The sequence below is a fragment of the Anser cygnoides genome, chromosome 4 (assembly GCF_040182565.1).
Source record: "Anser cygnoides isolate HZ-2024a breed goose chromosome 4, Taihu_goose_T2T_genome, whole genome shotgun sequence".
Taxonomy (NCBI): domain Eukaryota; kingdom Metazoa; phylum Chordata; class Aves; order Anseriformes; family Anatidae; genus Anser; species Anser cygnoides.
The window spans coordinates 10,611,352-10,632,575 of NC_089876.1; the positions used below are offsets into that span (position 1 = coordinate 10,611,352).

The 21,224-nt window shown below is 38.1% G+C and overlaps 1 long non-coding RNA gene across 1 annotated transcript in view; it reads right to left on the reverse strand.

Annotated features, from left to right (window-relative positions):
- LOC125185074 (uncharacterized) overlaps positions 1-1,719 on the reverse strand; it is an 84,767-nt gene extending 83,048 nt beyond the window's left edge. Inside the window, exon 1 of the long non-coding RNA XR_010830948.1 lies at positions 1,305-1,719. This is a non-coding gene — a long non-coding RNA (uncharacterized lncRNA). The remainder of the gene's footprint in view (positions 1-1,304) is intronic.
- Positions 1,720-21,224: the final 19,505 nt, after the last annotated feature.

Genomic DNA, 21,224 nt, shown 5'->3' on the forward strand with positions numbered 1-21,224 from the left:
CACTGACATGAAATCTATTTCATCACATTTTCTAGGAAAGTAGGCTATGCAACTGTCCTTTTTCTCTAACATTACCATAATCAAATAGACCTTACCCACAGAAGAGAGGAAAAATTATAACAGGGATTCACTCTTCCTTAATCACCAACATAGGTCATTGTACATTTAATGCATGTTTCCTTAGGTTGGGCAGACACATCAGGAATTGCATGGGTACTGCTTTACCAGTGAGGATCCAAAGCACTAGTCTCTGTCAAGTGACACATGAGTCATTACAGTCAAAAGAGCTAATCAGGTTAGCAGATTTTATGATGAATACATTTGATATAATTTTAAGTTTCTCTTCTAAAACTTTCATTCCCTGGAGAATGATCATTTAAGCAGTTGAAGGATATGATTAAAAACATCAAATAGTTATATGATAGAATTCAAACATTCTAGAAAAAAGAAAAAAAAAATCATATCTTAAAGCAGGCTCAAAGATCCTTTAAGACCCTTGGATCATGGTTTTAGTTTACTTATTTCAACCCTTCTGTCTCTCCCCTGCCCCCCTATAACTGAAAGGTACTAGACGTCACCAATTGTTAAACACAAAAAGCTAAGCCAAACACAGGTACTTCAGTGGCTTAAAATCTGTCTTCCACATTATATACCAACACATACAAAAAATCTCCATATCAAACCATCCATTTTAAGTGCAAACCAATACTCGCCTACAGGAAAGTCAGCCTCAGAAAACAACAATATAGGGATCCAAGTTCAGTTTTTAAGTAATGAAAGGAAGAAATTGAATTATAGTATTTAAAGTACAATCACAAAAGCTTTGTCTATTATAAGTGATGGTACCAAAAAAAAAAAACCTCATTAGAAAGGATTCTAGCTTCTTTATATGACTTTAATCCACATAAGTCAGAAAACTCAGATCTAATTCCTTGTTAAAATAGTTGCTTTACACAGTGTCCTTACGTAAAATTAAAGTAAAACTCAGGCTTCCTCAATCAACCATTCACTCCTGCTTTTACACTCTAAAGAGAATCCCTTATGTTCACCTGCCCTTATTTAAGAGATGAACTTTTGCTGGGTCCTGCTGTACTTGGTTGTTCCAGCTTGGCTTAGCTAGTCCAAAAAGGACTTCACATCACCTTCACATAACCTAACCTAACTCTCCCATTTTTCAACTGGGAAGGACCTTTCACCAGGAAATGCCTCATGATTAGTTTATAAATATTCCACCTTCAGCAACAGCGCAGTTAGAGGAGCTTATTTGTGCATTTCTCTTATACAGAAGTAGATAAATGTGTTACCTTTCAACAGATCTCGGATCTTGGCTCCACTTTGAGTAAAGGAGTGTCCCTAACAGCTGTTATCTGTGCAGGATTTGGCAAGTATGTGGTTGTTACAATCCTGTTTTTCGGAGAGCTCAGGAGCAAAGCTGAGTCTGTTTCCGTGCAGCCTCACCCAAACAAGCTAACTTAATATGCTTCCCAAATGTTTGCTTTCTTCCTTCTTTCTCCATGCTTTATTTAGCTCTTGGGTTGGTTTTTGTTTGTTTCTTTTTTTTTTTTCCCCACTAAAGTTTCGTTTAAGTTTGCTTTAACTTCCTAGTGACTGTTTAAATAGTTTCTTATTGCTTCCATGTCATTTTTGCTAGCTGTGTGGGTTGCTGCCCAAATTTGTCTAAAACTTGTACTGCTTTCTTGCATGTTGATTGGGCAGAAGAAAGGGCAAGAGGGTTCTCTGGACATGCTGAGGGATGCAGCCCTCTCACAGCATAGAAAGAGGAACAGGGTAGGGACGAAGGTGCTTGGGGAGATGAATGGTGATAGGGTCTGATATAGAAGTATTTCCTGAATTTTCTTGTCTCTCCATTCAAACAACTTAGCAAAACCCTTAGAGGGGAGTAGTTTGGACTTCATCACATAAACTTTATGGTAAAATTCAGCAAACATGAAGCTATTTCTATCTCTGTAGTGAATTGAACAGGGAATAAAAAAGCTAGCTCTGCAATCTTTCTCCTTGGGGGTATCCTGTCAGAGTATCTTCAGCATTTTCAACAGGTAGCATTTAGAATGGATTGCTAAAGCTGCTATTAAATAACTGGTGTATTAGAGCAATAGTCTGTGGTACCCTAGTGGTACCAGCAGCCACAAGTTCAAGCCACATCCCTGATTTGGGTTTTGTGCAGGAGAAATACAAAATTAAATAAATGAATATATGAATAAATAAGTAAATAAATTCTACTGTGTTAGTAATGTGAGCATTCCTGAGATGCCTGCCAGGAGGACATAACTGAATAGATAAATACAAGTCATTAAAATGCTTAAATAAATTAATAATAATAGTAATTAATTTTTAAAAAATGGGTACTTAGATTTGTTGCATGAGCTTAGCTGGGGAGACAGTGACTAGTGCTGGGGCTGGGTGGTATGGGTGCTGGACAGGGGTAGGTTTCTCACTTCATTCCAAAAACCATGACAACCAGTGAATGTTTCTCAAAACTGAACATTAAATCCCTAAAGTCCTCCCACATTTTCACTCTTTCCCAGTTTCAGGAATCTATCTTTAAACAGACACTTTATCAAGCTTAAATTTCACTGAGCAGAAATTTAGCATATCGGGAAGTGCTGTGTTGAATTAGAGCCTTTATACCTCACCAGCTAAGGACTGCTGATATACCAAAACGCTTGAGAGCTTGCTGAGTTAACAGCAGATACTTTGTAAATCATGTACTTCCCTCGTTGCTTCTTGAATCTAAGTAACATATTTGTTAATATACTTTTCCATATCTAGTCTCTTAAATCTATAGCACTCCTGGATTTTACAAGGAATTTGCTGCCCTCTATTGATCATTTATATTAAAAAATGACACATGAAACAATTTTGTTTGTCTTCAAGAACCTTGCTAAGGGCATGTATAGCTGTTTGGATATTTATTTCTTAAGGTTTTAATCATTGTACTGTAACTCTTGTAATGGTGTGTATCTTGCATTTTGATAATACTGGCTAGAGAGGATACGGATATTGTCATTGTGAAAAGCTTGAAGCTGTGCACACCTACTACTTGTTAATATGTCTTTATATAAAGCAATTTAATGGGTGTATGTTTTTGTGGACAATGTATAATGTTATTTATTATGTCTGTGTAATGTTTCATATAATTGCGCTCTGTTCATACAGGGGCTTACGCAAGGCAAATCACAGATAACATTGTTTTAAATAACACTGCATGGTTTTATCATATTGAAAAGTGTATATGAACGAAGTCACCACTGGAGTTTACTTTTTATGAACTGGGAAGCAAAATTATTCAACTAAAAGTTTCTTAGCAATAAGTTAAGAATATAATACATATACCACCTCTAGGAAGCAGAAAACCACTTGCTGACTTCTCAAAAGCACAAACTAGTAGCCTACAGCAGCTTTATAGCTGTTGAGGCAAAGATGTGATGGCTTTCCTCACCCTTTTTATGAGTGTTAGCAATCTGTCTTAGATAGGACCATTCTTCTTACAATAATTAATTGCAAAGTAGTTTGGCAAATATATATATATATATATCTTTATATATATATCTTTTAGTTAAGCCTCTGTCAAAGCAAGAATATATTCTCTCATTATAAAGCAGATATAATTAGCCAACCAGTGTATTGTTTCAGAACATTTAATGGATGGATTTAATATTTATATAGCTGCTGCTCAAAAGCACAGAGACATTATTGAAACTGCAGTATGTGCAAGCTTACTGAAAAAGAATAGTGGTTGAAGAAGGGTCTTTAAAGGTTTCTACAACAGTTCCTGAAATCCAGGAAGAGCTTCCTTAAAAATCCATCCACAGTTGTTCATCTCTTAAGCCAAACATTTTGCTTCTGTTTCACAGTTCGTACGCTGAAAGCTTTGACCTTGCTTGGATTGTGATTTCAATTTGGTACTGCGTCTCTGCACAGAGGTCCAGAGAGTCCTGCACGCACATGAAGATCCTGAATTTTCTGTTTGGCAGTGGGGGTTGGCACACGTCAGTTCTTGAGCAGAATCAGAGTGGTCTGGACAATTAAATCTTGCACTGATTTCAATGACAAGAGGAAAAAGTACCTTTTAGGAGATTGCTCTGTGCTAGTCTTTGTGCCTGCTTTAAAATAGGATTTCAGTGAGGAAGAGTGATCGCCAGGTGTAATGTAGGGTTAGGTGTTCAGTCTTTAGGTGCTTTTCTTTGGTTCATTTACTTAGAGATAAAACTCTAATGCAAAGACTGAATATCCATGTAATGTTGTTGTCAGTGTTCAATAGCTCCTTTTCAAGTACTTCCGACGACAGTTTATCAGACCATACTTAGAAAATAGGTAGCAGCAAAATCTGCACTGTTAGTACCAACAGGATCATATATTCTGCTTTCTCTTTAAGGAAGAAACACAGAATTGTTTGTAGAGCAGTTTCTGTAACCCTGAAAATTACCATGTTTTCTAGCTTATTGTTCCATTTACTCACTGGACAGTATGTATTATCCTTAAATAATATCTGTTCTCCAGAATTTAATAAACTAATATAGCTGATCTGCAATTAAATAGAAATGTTCCTGTCTGAGCAGATCAAACTTAACTTTTTTAATTGCTCAGAAGGAATTAGTTTGATTCCTTAAAAAAAAAATCTCATCGCCTACTTAATTGCTTTTTTTGTTGAAGTCTTTAAATAGGTGTCATTGAAATCTTTCCCACTCACAAGCTTGTAATTCTGCAGAGAGAAGAAGTCTAGAAATGACTGGGTTTTAACATTTTACAAATTGATTTCCAAACACAAGATGAAAATCAAAGTAAAGAGAACTGAGAAGGCTCAGAGCAGTTTTAAAACAAATGTTTTTTCTGTTTGTTAAGGATGTAGCCATACTTTCTATTGTAAGAAAAAAGTATAAAAACTGTGGTTCATCTGATGCCAAGTTCATCTGCCCATGTCAACCATCAATCAAAGTTGCTTAAAGCAACAATAATCCAGAGAATTTCCACTGAATGAACTATACAAAGCTCCTTTGGGCACAGCTCCCTCAGTTCTTCGTTCACACTCCATTAACAGCTGCATACAGTCACGTGAAAGGAACTTCTGTGGACATCTGGATGAGAACATTTTGGACACCAACGGCCCTTTGCTCAGCTGCAGAAAATTCCTCCACTCTAAGGTCACTACTTCACAGACTAAGCCCATAAATGTGTGTGACTGGCCCTCTTATAGTTGGGTTGGTGCAAGATATGATAGTTACTGGGGATATCTAGGTATCTATTAGATATCTAATCAGAGACTGCTTTGTCATTACTCTATGTTAAACCATGTCATTTGTCCTTCACTATAGCTCATGATTTATAATTTACTCTTCCCTTTGAACTGCCTTTTATTTTTTTTATTTTTTTGCTTAACCTTTTCAGTTTAAAAGCAGAGTCTTGCTTTCATTTTCTGGTCTTTTGTGAACACACTTATGGCAGTACAGCGGCTATGAACTCCAGCTTTCAGATTCTGATTTTCACTTTGCATGAGGACAATACTTTCTTCACTCTTCTAAACTAAATATATTCAGAGCCATCTGCTATTCTGAAAGTGTCGTTTCTATAACTTGCTGAATATATGAAAACTCACCTCTTACTGCTTCTCTTCACCTTCTTAGTCACTTCTTGCACTTTCTTCTGTTGTTAGCTGAATGTTGCAATGATTAACTTTTCACTTGTGTTGTATGAGTGCCCTTGACCAAGGTCTCAGTTCTCCATTGCCATGTAAAACCACTCTCAAACGCTTCAGTTAGTCATGAATATTTTTGGTATAAATAAAAACTATGAAAAAGGTTGATTTTTTTTTACGATGATATCTTCTTGTGCTTTGTGTTTTTGCCTGTGCACAAAACAAAAGCAGAAAACTTTATAAGAAGGACCCAGAAGCAACAGAACTTGCTTAATAAATACGCCACATGTCCATAACTTTCTTTGGCCTGTGAACAGTATTCTCAATGTTAGAAATTACTCTGAACCAACAAGGTAGTAAATAATACAGTATCCTCAGATGAGGCAAGTACTTAACCTTAGAAAACAGATGGTGTGTGTGTGTGTATGAGCACTGTGCATATACCTAAATTAACAGAGAAAAAGTAGTGCTCTAGACAGTGAAAAAATTGGCGAGCTTATGTGTTGACCCAATATTCCTGTATTATTCTGAATACCAATTTTGGATTAGTGACAGTTTCAAAATTGGGGCAAATCAAAAGAACGAGGGTGATTACCCAACAGCTGGATTGCACAGAAGTACAGACACGTCAAGCAGTCCAAAAAGGCAGGCATAAAGAACACAGTAGTAATCCTCTCTAAGTCCTGCCCAGTTGCGGGAGCACGTTCATACTGACTGCATGAGAAGTGGCAATATTTAATATTTGCCTGTTTAGCCAGAGTCTTTAATTTTGCTTGGGATGGCTTTTCATATGTTATATGAGTAAGCCAGAGAGTAAAGACATGTCCATGGAAATTTATTCTTATTACTATTTTTGGATTAGCATGGTAGTAGTAAAAAGAAATTTAAAAAAAAAACAAACAAACAAACAAACAAAAACCCTTACACCACAATTTTGTGTACTTTCAACAACACCATTTTTGCAAGACTCTGTTAACATAAACCATTTTCTGCTGGTTCCTTTATAGAAGCACGGTGTTAAAACCTGACTGAACTTGCTCTGTTGCTGCAGCTACTGAGAAGACTCCCAGCACCTTTTGCATTTCTAATGAGCAACTGTCTGCCTGATTGATTAAGGTCCTTATAGTCCTCATCAATAAATTAATTGAGCTGAGTCAGTTTGGGCTCTGGAGCCCTTACTGAAAATGAACTCCTATTAAGGATAAATACTCAGTAAATTGCAAGTATAGTGCAAGCAACCAGAAAGTACACTAGCTAAACTCTGGAGATGGGCTCAAGCAAAGAATACAGGCAGGAATAATTGTCCATCTCTTTGTCATAGAGGGTAACAAGTGCAAGCAGATGTAACAAGAGAATTGCCACTGTGATACCCTTAACGTATCTGTTGTTATTTTCTTGTGATTACAAGAGTTGGCTACTGCACAAAAAGCTTTGGATACAACTTCCTACATTTTCCTTACCTCCCACCATTTGAATCTTAACACGTTGTGTAATAATTCAGTTTGGTTTATTTTAATGGTGGAACTTGTTATTGTCTTGTGGATAAGAAAGCAGTAAAGTGATATTTTGTCACTGTATTACATGACATTTTTCTTCTAACAAGAAAAGGAAATTTAATCTTGATAAAACTTCCATGGGTAGATACACTACTTGTCAGGAAAAGCATGTCTCAGCAGATTATCGTCAAAATGTGATACACACATCCTGGCTCCTGCTCTGTTCAATAGGCCTATGTTTTGCAGACTGCCCCAAACTTGTAGTTCTTCAGCAAGTTGCAGGGCAGAGATAGAATTCAGTGGGATCTGATCAAAGCTCTGAGAGACAAGGAGTGGGTGGTTAAAACTGGCTGGAAAAGAATATATGGGATCATGGTGAAACACAGAGCAAATATGAGTTAACCACATCCTGCTGCATCAATAACACATCCAGGTATGTAAGCAACCTAGCCAGATCTACAGGGGACATTCTGCTCTGCTTGGTGTTTGAGTACTTCTTCCGCACCGAATATGACCTAGTAGAAAACAGTCAGGGTGAAAACAATAAAAATTTATTCAGAAGTGTGGAAACAGACTCAAAAAGGCTACAAGCGGAAAGAGAACTGAGAGACAGACTGAGGCACACACCTCTTCAGGTATGGAAAGGCCTACTGAAAAAAAAAAGGGGGGGGGGTGGTATTCTGTTCTCCATGTCTGTGGCTGGCAGGACATGTACTGAGCCAAAATCACAAGGATTTAGAAATGATCTCTATTAATGGAGATGTCTTTATGCTAAGCTGAAGTCATCCTATAACCCCAAGCTCTCATTCCCAATGAGTAGCTATAGTTCAGAAACTGCTTCCAAGCATAGTACATTTCACTTTTAATAACAGAGATTGCAGTGCTGACTCCTGTCTAGCCTGCTATGCATGACCCTCTTCAAATGCAGCAGTGAGGTACAGTCTGTGCAGAACTGAAGTATATTACCTCAGCTCAAATTCCACTTTTGCCCATTGCTTATCTTGTCTGATCACTTCCTCCTCCTCTTTTTTTGCTAGTCTAAAAATAATTCCATTTCTACTCATACACTTGTCAACAAATTAAAAAATATTATCCTTGTCTTTTGATTACAGGACTGTGTGAAGCCACTGACAATAAGTGCAGTTTGAAGAGCTTGGGGAGGGACAGGAAAAAATACAAGAGTACAAATCTAACCAAGAGAGAGCTTTGCAGAAGATATAGAGCACAAGTTACTTGTGTGCAGGGAACCCCAGAGACAGGTCTGCTGCTGCATACTTACTTGCTGTAGAGAGATGCTGCTGGTGGTTTTTTGGAAGCAGCAGTACTTTCCAGACTGAAATTCCCTGTTTACTCTTTATCTAGGGTCACATAACAACAGGAACCTGCTCTGAGCATTTAAATCGTGCTGAGAAGGCTGAGAGCAACTCCATTACAGCAGTTTGCAAGCTGCTGTAGATGAGCTCATAATGATGGATGAGTTTAATGTTCCACTGTTTCATTTTACAACAATTTATTGGGAGTAGTACATGAATCAGTAAAGCTTGAGAGCTGTTGTTCTTCTTCGGTCATCAATTAGGTTAGTGATCATTGCTGAACTGGGCACAGCAGATCATCTTATTAGTCTCTCAGGACTCAAAATTGTACAGCAGTTTTTAGCAGATCTTCAAAAAGATCTCTTAGATCTATACATTAAGATCATGCTTCCTTTTTCTTTCCTGGGTATCTGTTGTTTTTGCAAATACTGTAGAGTCAAATGGTTCTGAATCTCAGCCGATGTTATCAGTTTGTTCTAGAGGAGGAGATCCTTACTACTGAATAGGATCTACTACTTATAAAACACAACAAGGAAATCCAAAATAGCCATTATATTCACTATTATTTTCAGTAGAGTCCATCTGAAATTAAAGTTTCCTACTTCAAAGAAAATTCTGATGGCTTCAAATGTTTCTTTCACCCCAACTAAAAATTTAAAGTCAATATTACCTAACAAATGGGAAATCCCGAAAAAGTGGGAATATCATCATCACAATCTCCTCTGTAGAAATTATGCCATATAGTGTTTCAAAGTGTTTTGGGGTCAAATTGCATGAATATGACTCACTCTCTTTCACTAATTTCAATCAAAGCCAAGAAAACCTAATCTATCAGAAAACTTTGAGAGAGTATAATTTATACCTTGAAAGAATTGCCCTGTTACTTTATTTTGCTCCCCTCATACTTTTATCTGTCAATATATATATATAAAATTCTTGTCTTAGGTACTGTGATTATAGCAAGAATAAGGCAAGAGAGATGCTTCTTTAAGGAGTATGCCAAATAATGCTCAATACAGTTGATGGATCTCAGATGGCTGCAAATGCATTACAGTGAGCGTGAGGAGCCTTTGGGAAGATGTCTTCCAGAGATCAAACTCATACTTGGACTATGTAATGTAGGTCAGCTTTTCACTGCTAACAGAGTACCTCATGTCCTCAGTCTGTGGCTAGGCCACCAAGGCTCTGCTCCTGTGTTAATAACAAGAACTTCCACAAAGAGGGGTAAGGAAATTATTTCCACAGTGTAATTTAGGAAGGAGATAAAAAAGATACTCAGATGGATAGCAAAGATAAATTAGATGGGCTTTGCTTCTAAATTTATTCACAGTAAAAAAGAAAGGAAGGGCTATAGTCCAAGCCACTGGACATGATATGGTGCCTCTCTTTCTGTTTATCACAGCATCACACTTACCTTGCTGACCAACAAAGGCCAGGACCAACAAAGGCAGAAGAGGTCAGAAGAGGCAGTGTCAGTGGGGTAATTCCAAGTGAGGCAGACATCTCTGATTCTAAAATCTCTCCTGTGGTTAGATGGTCTGGCCCCCCTCTCATTTCCCCTTTCCCTGCTGCCCTCCCCTTGGAGCTTCTGTAGCTTTTGTGGAAGATATGGAAAGCTTCTCAGGGAGAAATGTTTGGTTTTAGCTTAAGTCCTTAATCCATCCTTCTCTTGCTTTTTTGGGGATCAAGTTATTCTTCAGTAAAACAAATTTTGATCACCATGAGATTGTAGCACTTAATCTTGAATGAGGGAAATGCACCATCTTAAACTCCATGTATTCATTCATCTTCACAGATTTCATCTTCACATATTCCTTTGACATTATTGGCCTAAAAATGCAACAAATCATGTGCAATTTCACATAGTAACTCCAGTTTAGGGAGAGTCTTTGTAGCCAGGTCGTTGTCGGAACCCATTGTGAAAGCAGTTTCTTAGATTGGGAACAGGTGCCTACAAATATTTGGTAGAAACAGATAGGATAACTTTTTAATTATTGTTTGCTAAATTTGTGAATAATCTCAGTTAGCCGCTAGATGTCATTAGTGTTGTAGAGAAGGGGATCAGCTCAGTGCAACAACAAAGCTACGGGGCTGTGGAATTTCTGTGGGTACTAGCAGCATACTTCACCCCATACACCACCCAAGTTATTGGGGAGTGTCTGAAATCTGTGAATACAAGCATTTCTGCTATTTTTTCAAAATCAAGACTTGCATCTGAGAGATTAGATGGAAACCATCTGTGATGGTTTCTTACCAGTTCTTACCAGTGATCTGGTAAGACGTGAAAACATGTAAGAGTCTTATAACAAATCCTTTCAGTGTTTTCATAATTAATTGGCTACTTTTCATTATGTGAAATGCAAATATAGGAGTGAATGTAAAGAGCAAGAAAATTTTTAAGGGATTTATTTCTTCTGTTTTTAGCTAATAGTAAGAACATTGACCATTTTCAAGTTAATTCCAGTGACTTTTTCATTTATCTGATAACCAGTATCTGGTACACACACATAAGAGAATAGATAAGCTGCTTGCACAATGCCTATTATCTGTTAATTCCTGAACCCTTTAAAATGAAGGCAAATTTTCCATTTATAAAAAGGGAGTTCAGATTTTTCTTTCTAGAGTGTTAGCAGTTGTTTGGGATGACATTGGCAATATTTACTTATAGGACAGTGAGAAAATATGCATTTTCATCCTCTTAGGAATGGGACAACCAACTGTATTTGCGTTTTAGTGAATATTACTCTCCTTCCAAATTCACCTGTGCCAAGGTACAGAGCATGATGCATTTCAGTGCCATTCCATAAGAAAGGCACATGCTGACCCATATCCCAGGCGTTCTTCTTTCCTAAGCTTTACTGAAAGTAAGGCTGGCCATCAGAACTGTGCTAAGATTTGGGGATGCCTGTTTTTATTAAAAAAAAAAAAAAAAAAAGACATCTCTATGGTCTTGAATGGTTTCAAGTGGAAATAAAGGACACTCAAGCATTTCCATTTCCTCAGAATTGCACAGATTCTGTTTCCTGGAAAATAATGCACTTACACTCGAGCTGCAACAGATAAGGGGACCCCACCAGCTTACCCCAAACTCACAAAGTGCATGTATCTGTAAGCCAGATGTGTTGTGGCTGTGTGCACTCACCTACCAAGAAGAACATCTTGGGGTTAGGAAATCACATACCATATATTTTCTCTCTTCAAATGATTAATTATATGAGCAAAAGTCTACAAGTCTACAAATTTTATAGGAGTTTTCATCAAAATTTTTGTGTCTTTCTTGCTTAGGATAATGCTGGAAACAAAGTGAACCAAAATTTATGTTTTAAAACACAAGTCAGTGACAATGGGTTGGAAAAGAAAATTCTTATTGCAAAAATTGCTTAAAAGAAAGAGGGGGACAGAGGAGGAGGATGACCTTATTTCTTCCTGTATTTTCAGTCAATAAAAATTCAGAAATTTTGGGGGGAAATGGGAAATCATTCATGTGAAAGATTTTCTTTCCTGAAGGATAAATCAGAAATAAACTTAGAGTGGCAATAAGCATCACAGAATAAATAGAAGTTACGAAGGGAGACATTTACATTGGCAAGCATCAATTCACACCAGTCAGGAGACTGCGGCCAACTCAGAAGTTCAGCTGTAATGGATTTGTCACAGCTAAATATGCCCTTAATCCACTGCTAAGAGTCCCTGGAATGCAGTAAGGTCAAGATTGAGGGAAAAAAAATATATATATATATGTATATATATGTATATATATATATATATATATATCCAAAGTTAAGAGTTTTAGGGCAAGATTTTCAGAGGAACAGACAGGTTGTGTCTTAAGGATCTTAGTACTTTGTATTTTTAATATTCTCTAAGATAAATAAATATTTTCTGCTCTAAACCGCAGAGCACACATGTCCATCCCCAACTTTAGTGGGTGTATATTGGTATCTCACCACTTAAAAATTATGCTGTTCAGTTAGGGATCCTTAATATTTGCTTATATGTCTGCCTGCATTTTATTTTTGTTTTGTCGAACTTCCCCATTATTCTGTGGAGCTGAGCATGGCGCTGGCTCTGCCTTTCGGGAATCACACAGGAAAATATCAAAATAGCCTCCTCCTTCACCCGTAGCATACGGTATTAGTGCTCTTTAGTGTCAGGAGTTCATACAGGGTTAGAAATCAGTTTTCCATCAATTATTGTAAGAATTAGGGTAGTGTTTCAACAGCATACAAGTATGCTGTAATGGTTTTCATTTTACAGTGTGTCAGATTAAAATTAACCCACACATGCAAAGCTGAAGTGGCTTTTGTGAGTAGCATCTGATATTTTTTTCCCCAGAACATTATTCATGACAAGCTGAATATATCAGATGCTTTTTCTTCTGCCCAGAATAACAGCAAGGTAATTTTTTTGCCTGATTTCTGACACTGGTACACAAAAAAATTCTCCCTATGACTTCTACCTAGCTACCTGCCTGTAGATAAGCAAAAGACATCTACCCTGCCTGTGGTTTAGGACTTGAGGTAGATAAATATTTCCCTTTACATCCACTTTTCTATGATTTTGTGCTGCATGGAATGAAAGCCCTATTGATCTAAGGAGTACCGCCAATACTCCAATATCCCAAATATCTGCAGGATTTTCTGCAAAGTTACCTCTGCACACAATACACCATGTATGGGAATGCGGCACTACAGGGACTTCTACAGCTACGTTTTCCTTCCTCTCACTTTCCACAGCAGTGACTCAACTCTGCACTTTGTTATGTTGCATTCTTGGTCTGAGACCAATCTTTTCACACACAGTGATTGACTGGAGTCTGTACTTATTGTAGTTTCCCTAGCCCAGTTCTCAACTCTTCAGGCCCAAACTTACTTTTCCTCTTGCTTTGGGTCTATCCTGTTTCTGTAGATATTCAATCAAATCAATGCAAATTAATTCCACCTACTACATGATTTATTCTCTTCAGAAAGGAAGCTGTGAAGTACTGTGTAAATTGAGACTCTCCATATTTTTAACAACCCTTAAGTTGGGACTTCCCCACGTGGGTAAAGTGCCAGCTAGGTTTACTGCCTTCGGGTTTTGGGATTCAGGCAGGACAGAAGCATGGACAACTGTAGTTATAGGGTTTGTATTTCCTCTGAGGAGGATTCATCATGATTACAATAGAATTCCTACTTCTGGGCATAAAACTTCTCTTCCTTCTGTCAGCACCCTCACCTCATCCCCTGATGTCAGCTTTCCCTGTGTTGTCATAGTGCTCTGAAAAACTGTCCCCACATGGGCCTGGTGTGGACCTTGTGGGTTCGATGACATAAGCCCTTTTCCACCACTTTAGTACATCATGAGAAAATCATCCAGACTTAGAGGACAGAAAGAAAAATCTGTAAAGATTGTTCCGAGGGAAATGACAACTTAATTCCTGAAGAAACTAAGGCAGAATTCAGATAATGGTAAATAATGTTAGCTGCTTTTGAAAACCTTGGTCACAATATTTTAAAATGAAAATCCATTACTGCAAACATGTCCTGTTCCTATAATACCATGTTAATACAATATTTTGTTATTAGATCATTACACAGACCATAGTTAGAAAAAAATACAAAAGGTATGAAATATGTGACAGTAACTACTACAAGATAGAGACCATGAAAGCTGTTGTTATGAGCTGTCTCTTAGATTAAGCTCTTTAAAACATATATGTTAAGAGACACTCTTACATGTACATTAAGATCAAGAGTGAAATAATACATTTGACAATGGCACCTTCAGTGATCTGCAATCATTTGCACAGTTTGAAAATGTAGAAGTTGTCCATCTGCGCTGGGCTGACAGAAGTGGAGTGACAAATGGGAATTGTGCAGCAGGCAGGAATGTAGCTCCATGGAGGTCCCAGCGGGATCCACCGTCTGGCTGGTTTGTACCCACTGGTCTATACTGCCCCTTACAAATAAAATTACAGATGATCCCGTGACTTTTATTCACTTAAATGTGTTGTATCCTGAAATGTGACCTTGAATTTAATTCATATGAAATCAAATAAAACATTTAACAACAACAACAATACATATATATATATATATATATTATTATTTTTTCCCTGCAATACCTGGCTACACATAGATAATTATTGCAAAATTTCATTTAACAACAGATGTATGGGATTTGATTTTGGTATAATGCAGTAGGGTAGACAGTGATACTGCATTGCAACTCCAGTACTTCCTCTCCCTTCCTCTCTCCCCTCTACCCCAGAAACAAAAACAAAAACAAACAAACAAACAAAAAATTTTAAGTTTCTTCACCTTTTATTGTTTTACTGAAAACATCTTGTTGCTGTTTGCCCAGACCTGCCAATGATAGTATGTCACCCCACATAATCCACAACATCTAAATGCTTCTTTTTCAACACTCAAAGCATCTGAACGTCATGATGTTCTGCTGCTTTTATTTACATATGGTAGTGAAGCACGGCAAATACAAAGGCCAGATTTCAAGAGGAATCTGACAAGAACTCTTGTAGAAATGAGTGATTGATATATGTTTCTTCATAGCAGTAAAGTTCTGGGTATGAGATGCATATTCATGATGAAAATCTCATTACTCCACTTCTATGTGCTTTACCAAAGCATGTGAAAAAAAGTATCTTTTCATTTAATAAGTCAGTCCACTCCTCTCAGCTGACTACAGGTGCAGAAATAAAGTAAAAGATATATAGAAGACTTAAGCAGAACTCAAGTGTGCAACTCCTAAACTCTACAGATACATCATTTTTTAATATTAAAGTCCCTAAACAGCTGAGCTTCTGTATCTGTGCTCACTCAGAATCACCTCATCCTCCACAGGACTGGGCTTCTTAACTTACACCTACACCCAGTCAAGAGCTGTAAAATAGCTGTTCCTCAGCCTATCCACCTCACAAAGGGTTTGATCTAGGCAGACACAGCAGAATGCAAAATGTAGCACATCCTGCTAGTCAATAGGGATTAAGGTTCTCATGCTGGAAGGAGATCCACATCCCATTCCTTCAACTGTTTGAGGAAATTCAAACCACATTTCTTCCCTTGTACACGGTTACCTAACTGTAGCCTGTAGATCATTCTCAGAGCCAGCGGAAATTACAGAACAGGACAATACAGCAAATGGTAGCAAATCTCTGGGACACTCAGTGTTCCCCCAAGAGTCCCAAAGAAATTTACATTTGAAACTCCTAAATGAGTTATCGAAATCAGCCCCTTGACCAGAGGAAGGAAAAGGGACTCAGGGGTTTAAAGGGTCTGTTGCATACTGGAAAATCAGAGATTAGTGTGTGTGACTTCTCTCTCAGACTTTGGTAGAAATTGATAAAAAAATTGAAATTGAAGTTGATATGCTTTCATATAGCCATAGATGTCTCCTAAGTGTAGTAAAGTTCTTCAAAGCAGAAAATGAGCCTGTGGGTAAAGGTCACATACTTGATGTAACGTTCTTAAATTTCTAAAAAGCTTTTGATGAGGTCAGTTATCAGAACCATTTAAAGCAGATAAGATTTAATGAGATAAGAGGGAAGATCCTCCTGTGGATTAATAACTACTCAAAAGATTTGTAACAAAAAGTAGTGATAAATGGGAGAAAGCAATCACTACTGAAATCCACAGGCATCCAGATGTTCAACATATTTGTGAAAGGTCTGCAAAGGAGGTGAGTAGTCTGGTAGCAGTTTTTTGATGATAAGAAATTGTCTGGAGTGGTCAGAATTAAAATCATCTATGAAACATTTCAGAAGTATATTTTAACACTTTTAATAAAAATGATTTGATAATAAAATGGCAAATTTGAAAGTGAAGAATAAAAACTCATGCACATAGATAACAATGCAACACTTTATATATACACACATACATAAGCAAAGGCACATCAACATGTAAATGTACATAGTGCTTAGCTCTGACCCAGCTATTATCACTCTGGAAAGGATGGGTCATTTGCATAAATATTTGAAAGGATCATTTCAGTGTACAGTGTTCACTTTAATAAACCTATAGTGCATACGTACTCCTTCAATTCTGTATGCAACTACCTTACTTTGAAAAACATTGACTAAACAAGATGCATAAAAGTTCAAGACAGACCATTGCACGTACAGTCTCCCATAGGGACAGATTGAAGAAAAAGAACTCCTGCATTTTAAAATTAGCTTACCTCCTGGTCCCTGCAATTCACACAAGTATACTTGCTGAGCTTAATACTGATGTATCTCAAAAAGAAAGGGAAGTGAAGCTCTCAGGGTAGTTTACAAGGAGATTATAACTGCCTAGAGACATCCCAGGAATGGGTAAAATGAGGACACAGCTGAGGATGTTGGATAGGATGCTAATCACCCATTCTACAGCTCTAGATTATACTATCTAAACCTGAGATTTTGTTAGCAAGGATGGTGTTAAATAAGAATGAAACAGTTATGGTGTCAGGTGGAGTTTGTAGAGATGTAAATTATCAGTGGGAAATAAAGCATTTAGTCATTAAAATTGAGCATGTGTTTATAAGGAAAAAAAAAGTACCTCTGCAAATTTTATGCTAGGTATCCTTACTTTACATGAATATTTATTTAAGCACAAAAGTTTCACCTTATTGTGAGATAGACCATATAGAGCATCCCAGTTTGTTTCCACTACCTGATAATCATCTCCTGCCAAACTTTCTACAAAGAAATTCATCAAGACCTTCACGTAACATGGAAGCAATAGGTTGCTGCAAATATCCATGGCAGCCTAACACGGGCATCTTGCAGATACAGCTGTATCACTGCAGATTATCAGGCTCAAGCTGAAAGGCAGCAATATGTGCACATTTACTGCTGATCATTAGACAAGGTAGGAGACATGACATGCTCTGACTCATCATCAGATGCGTCTGGTTGTCAGAGGATTATGTCAGTAGTACCACAACTCCTAAAAATCTCTCAATGCTATCGAAATTCCTTCTGTCAGCTGGATTCAGTTGCTCTGACTACAGGGCAAACTGGTAAATCAAAAAACGAACCTTAACAAATCTGGTGGAAAAAAAAGAGATGACTAGCCTTTTGAAAGGACGTGCAGAAAAAAGAAAAAAAAAGACAAAGAAAAAAAAAAGTAAAAACAAAGTAAGTGGATTCATCAGTTCTGCCAATCAGTGAGTGCAAATTATAAATCCAAATTTAAATAACTGTATAAAAAAAAATAATCCATGTTAAACAAATGATCTGCAGATAGCTGGTTTCCTCCTCCTCATGCCCACACATATATCACATTTATTTTCCCCCCACCTTACCAAACTCAGTGAGAGATGGTGAAATTTTCTTTTAAAAGAGGGTTTGAATTCACTTAAACATGTTTCAGATCTTTTAAAAAGTTTATTCAGTTGTATTTTCTTAGAAACAGAAAAGTGCTATAAGTTAATACTCACTACCAGTACATTAAATGTATCTGTCAATTCATAAACTATCTGAAACAAATAGAGGCACACTGGGAAGGGTTCAATCCTGGTTTCTTAAATCAATAGTAAACTGTTATAGAGCTGGAAGTTTCTCTTCAAATTCGGGCCCACTGGTAATTGATGCATTTTAATTATCTGAGGCATGAGGCATTGTTGCAAGATTTACAGGAAAACTTTCAAAGATATCTAAAGGAGTTAAAACAGCCATTGAATATCAATGGGGTCTAAATCCCTTAATTTCCTTTGCCTCCTTATAAAGCTTTGATCTGCATTTACAGAGTGGTTAGCAAATAATTAATTTATTCTTCAGAAAAGTTTTCAAGGTAATTCTTTTTTTGAACATTTGTTTTTCTTTATTTTTCTTACCTGTTGAGCACTGCTCAGTGTGGGAGAGCTGCCTGCCTGCTCAGTGTGAGCACAGGGTTCCTAGCAGTGGTAGCAGTGATATTCTTGCTGCTGTAAATTATTATTACAGATATAATTATTGCTGTTATTTTTATTTGAGGAATATTTCTGGGAGCTGAATGGTCTGCCCAGAAATAACTACTTCATCGCAGCAAACATTTGGCCATCTGCAATAATCCTCACTGTGTATGTTAATATCCGATGCATTGTTTTCCCTGCCAAAAGATATTCCTTTTCTTTTCTGTCAAAGTAAAATTCAGGCAAAAGTTCCAAGCATCAGGTCAGAAGGTTGTTTCAAAATGGGAAATGTCAGCCAAAGTTAGTCTTCATACCCATGCGCGGCTGGCTTTCCTTTTGTCTCAGCTACCCCCACTAATACCTATGCCTGGCCTAATACACCCGTGAGCCTGACTAAGGCTGACTTTCCCCATGTGCCGAATATCAAAGGACATGCTTGAAAATTACTAGCCCATTTCTGGATTTCCTCTGTCCAGCCTGAACAACACACCCGTTTGTACGCGGGAATTTTTGTCAGACCATCCCACCGGAACAGATGAAAGGCAAAGTGCAGCATCTGTGAGCGAGGCCACCAAAATCCAGAGATCTCCGTGAATTCCCTAAGCAGAACAGCACAAATCAAAGCAAATTAACACGTCACATTTCTTCTAAGCAAGGCTCTTGACAGTATTTTTGTTTCCGGGTGGGTTTGGGGCTCTGGCAGCAGGGCGGCTGGGCGATGCTTGCTGCAGAGGCCAGCGGCGCAGTTCTTGGCTCACAGCTGCGGGGCTGGAGGCTGCTCGGCAGGGGCTTCACCGACTGCTCAGCTCCCTGGTACCAGGCAGAGCGGTCTGAAGAATGCAGGACAGGATCAGGACCCAAGCAGTCCTGTAATCCCACTTTATAAATTTCAGCGGGGAAAAACCATATTATCTTGTTGTTTAATGCTATTCATGGGATACAATAAATCAGCTTAAAAGAAAAATCCTCAGTAGGATAAGTGTAAAATATTCCTTTTCCTTTTAAGTTAGAAAAATATCCACAGCAAGGGAGAAGGAAGAAGGAAGGAAAGGATTTCTACCTGAAATCAACGCAGTTTGATCATGTGATGACATTTTTTTTAATTGGTTAGCATACCAGATACTAATCCAGTCATTAAAGGGAACTTCATGTCTGAACTTTGAATGTTTTATTTTATACACATTTTTTTGCATTAAGAAGGCAAATGCACACTCTTTTAGAAAATTAATATACGTGGAGCTGTTGGTTAGTTAGACTTGTTGATATGTCTCCAGCAATGAAAACATAGGCAAAGATTTCAGCCAAAATTCTGACTTGGGTGCAGTCAGAGGAGGTTTGACTGCAGCTCTCACCAGCAACAAATTACACAAGTTGCTTTGCTTTTAAACTATCATAGCACTTTGGTATATTATACATTCATATGCTTTATTTTTTACAGTGCAGTGTTGTATAATTGATGTTGGTTTTATTCTTCCCTTGACATTAAATCTGAGATAAAATCTTTCTGGTAGCCCTAACCCCAGATACACTTTACTGTCTCCCAGTCTGTGCAAAATATTCCTCATCAAAACACATGGAAGGGCCCAGGCAGAGCCCTGCAGATGTAAACATGAATGATTAGAAACCCTCATCAGAAATACAGCATATAACCACCTCAGCACTTGCAGCCATATGACCACATCAGCCTCTAGCTTTGGGGGTTTGTTTTGTTTACTTTTTAGACTATGTGGATGCAACAAAAGTTTTTGGTTTTGTTTTTGTTTTTTTTGGGGGGGAGACACAAACAAAAACCTGAATCTAGGGGAGCAGATTCAGTCAGGCAAAACCTGGAGCTAATGGCTCTGAATGGGAGAGGTTTTCTCCCAGCCCACCAAATCTAAAGTTCAAGGTGCCCTAAATAAGGCAGAAGAGGCTGTGTCACCCCATAGAGCCCCACAGAGTGGTGGAAGCCTGTGTGAGCACTAGCAGGTACTTCACCATGCTCCAGAAAGGAACAGGGATCTTTGCAGGCTGAGAAGCTAGCCCAGCTTTGTAATGGTTGTTCATTTCTGAGATAAAGTTTGAGGAAGATGATAGAGCTCAATAGCAGGGGATGGACTTTTTAAAATATTCCTGCATTCTTTTTTTCTGGGTAGTAGGAACACCCAGGGGTCCTGGACTGACCACAGCACATCACCCCATGCCAGTGAGAATGGGGCCACAGCATGTCATTCCCAGGCCTGCTGGAGCCCATTCAACAAACTGTGCTTTCCATTCATCACTGTTATTAACACAGCTGATGGTGCTCTTCTTGAATCCTTGGGAGATGCCCTCAAATCTGGGGCTGCTTTCTGCTCCCACACAGATATCTGCGTTTTCTTCCCATCCAGCCTGCCATAAATCCACTGGAGAGTCCTGAAAACCCTCTCAGGGAATGCAATCCACGGCAGGATCTGGCTCCAGGGCCTGGGAGTACCTCCCTGGGCTGAGGGCCTGATGCAAAGGGCCTGATCCAGTCCCATTGAGGTCGATGGCGAAGCGCCCGTCCAGCCTGGGGAGAACAAAAGGGTTGGGCTTGGCAAATCATTTCCGTTAATGTAGATTACAATTACTGATGCCTCTTTGCAAATTGCTCTTCTTTGACATTTTTATAACTCAATAATTTCCAGTTGTGTTCCCATGTTTGCTTCTTTTGTGTATAGTTTTCCAATTTTTGAGTGCATGGTTCACAACATTTAAACAAGCACTAACAACAAATTACCTGCTCAACTGGATTCTGTGAAAAGAGGCCCTGAAACTTATTTACAAATTAAGCAGACTCAGGCAGGGAGGGAGCAGTCACCAGGAGAGAGCCGTGGCTGTGCTGTAAATCACACATGGGTTTCCAGCCAGAAAAGCCCTGCATTTGGG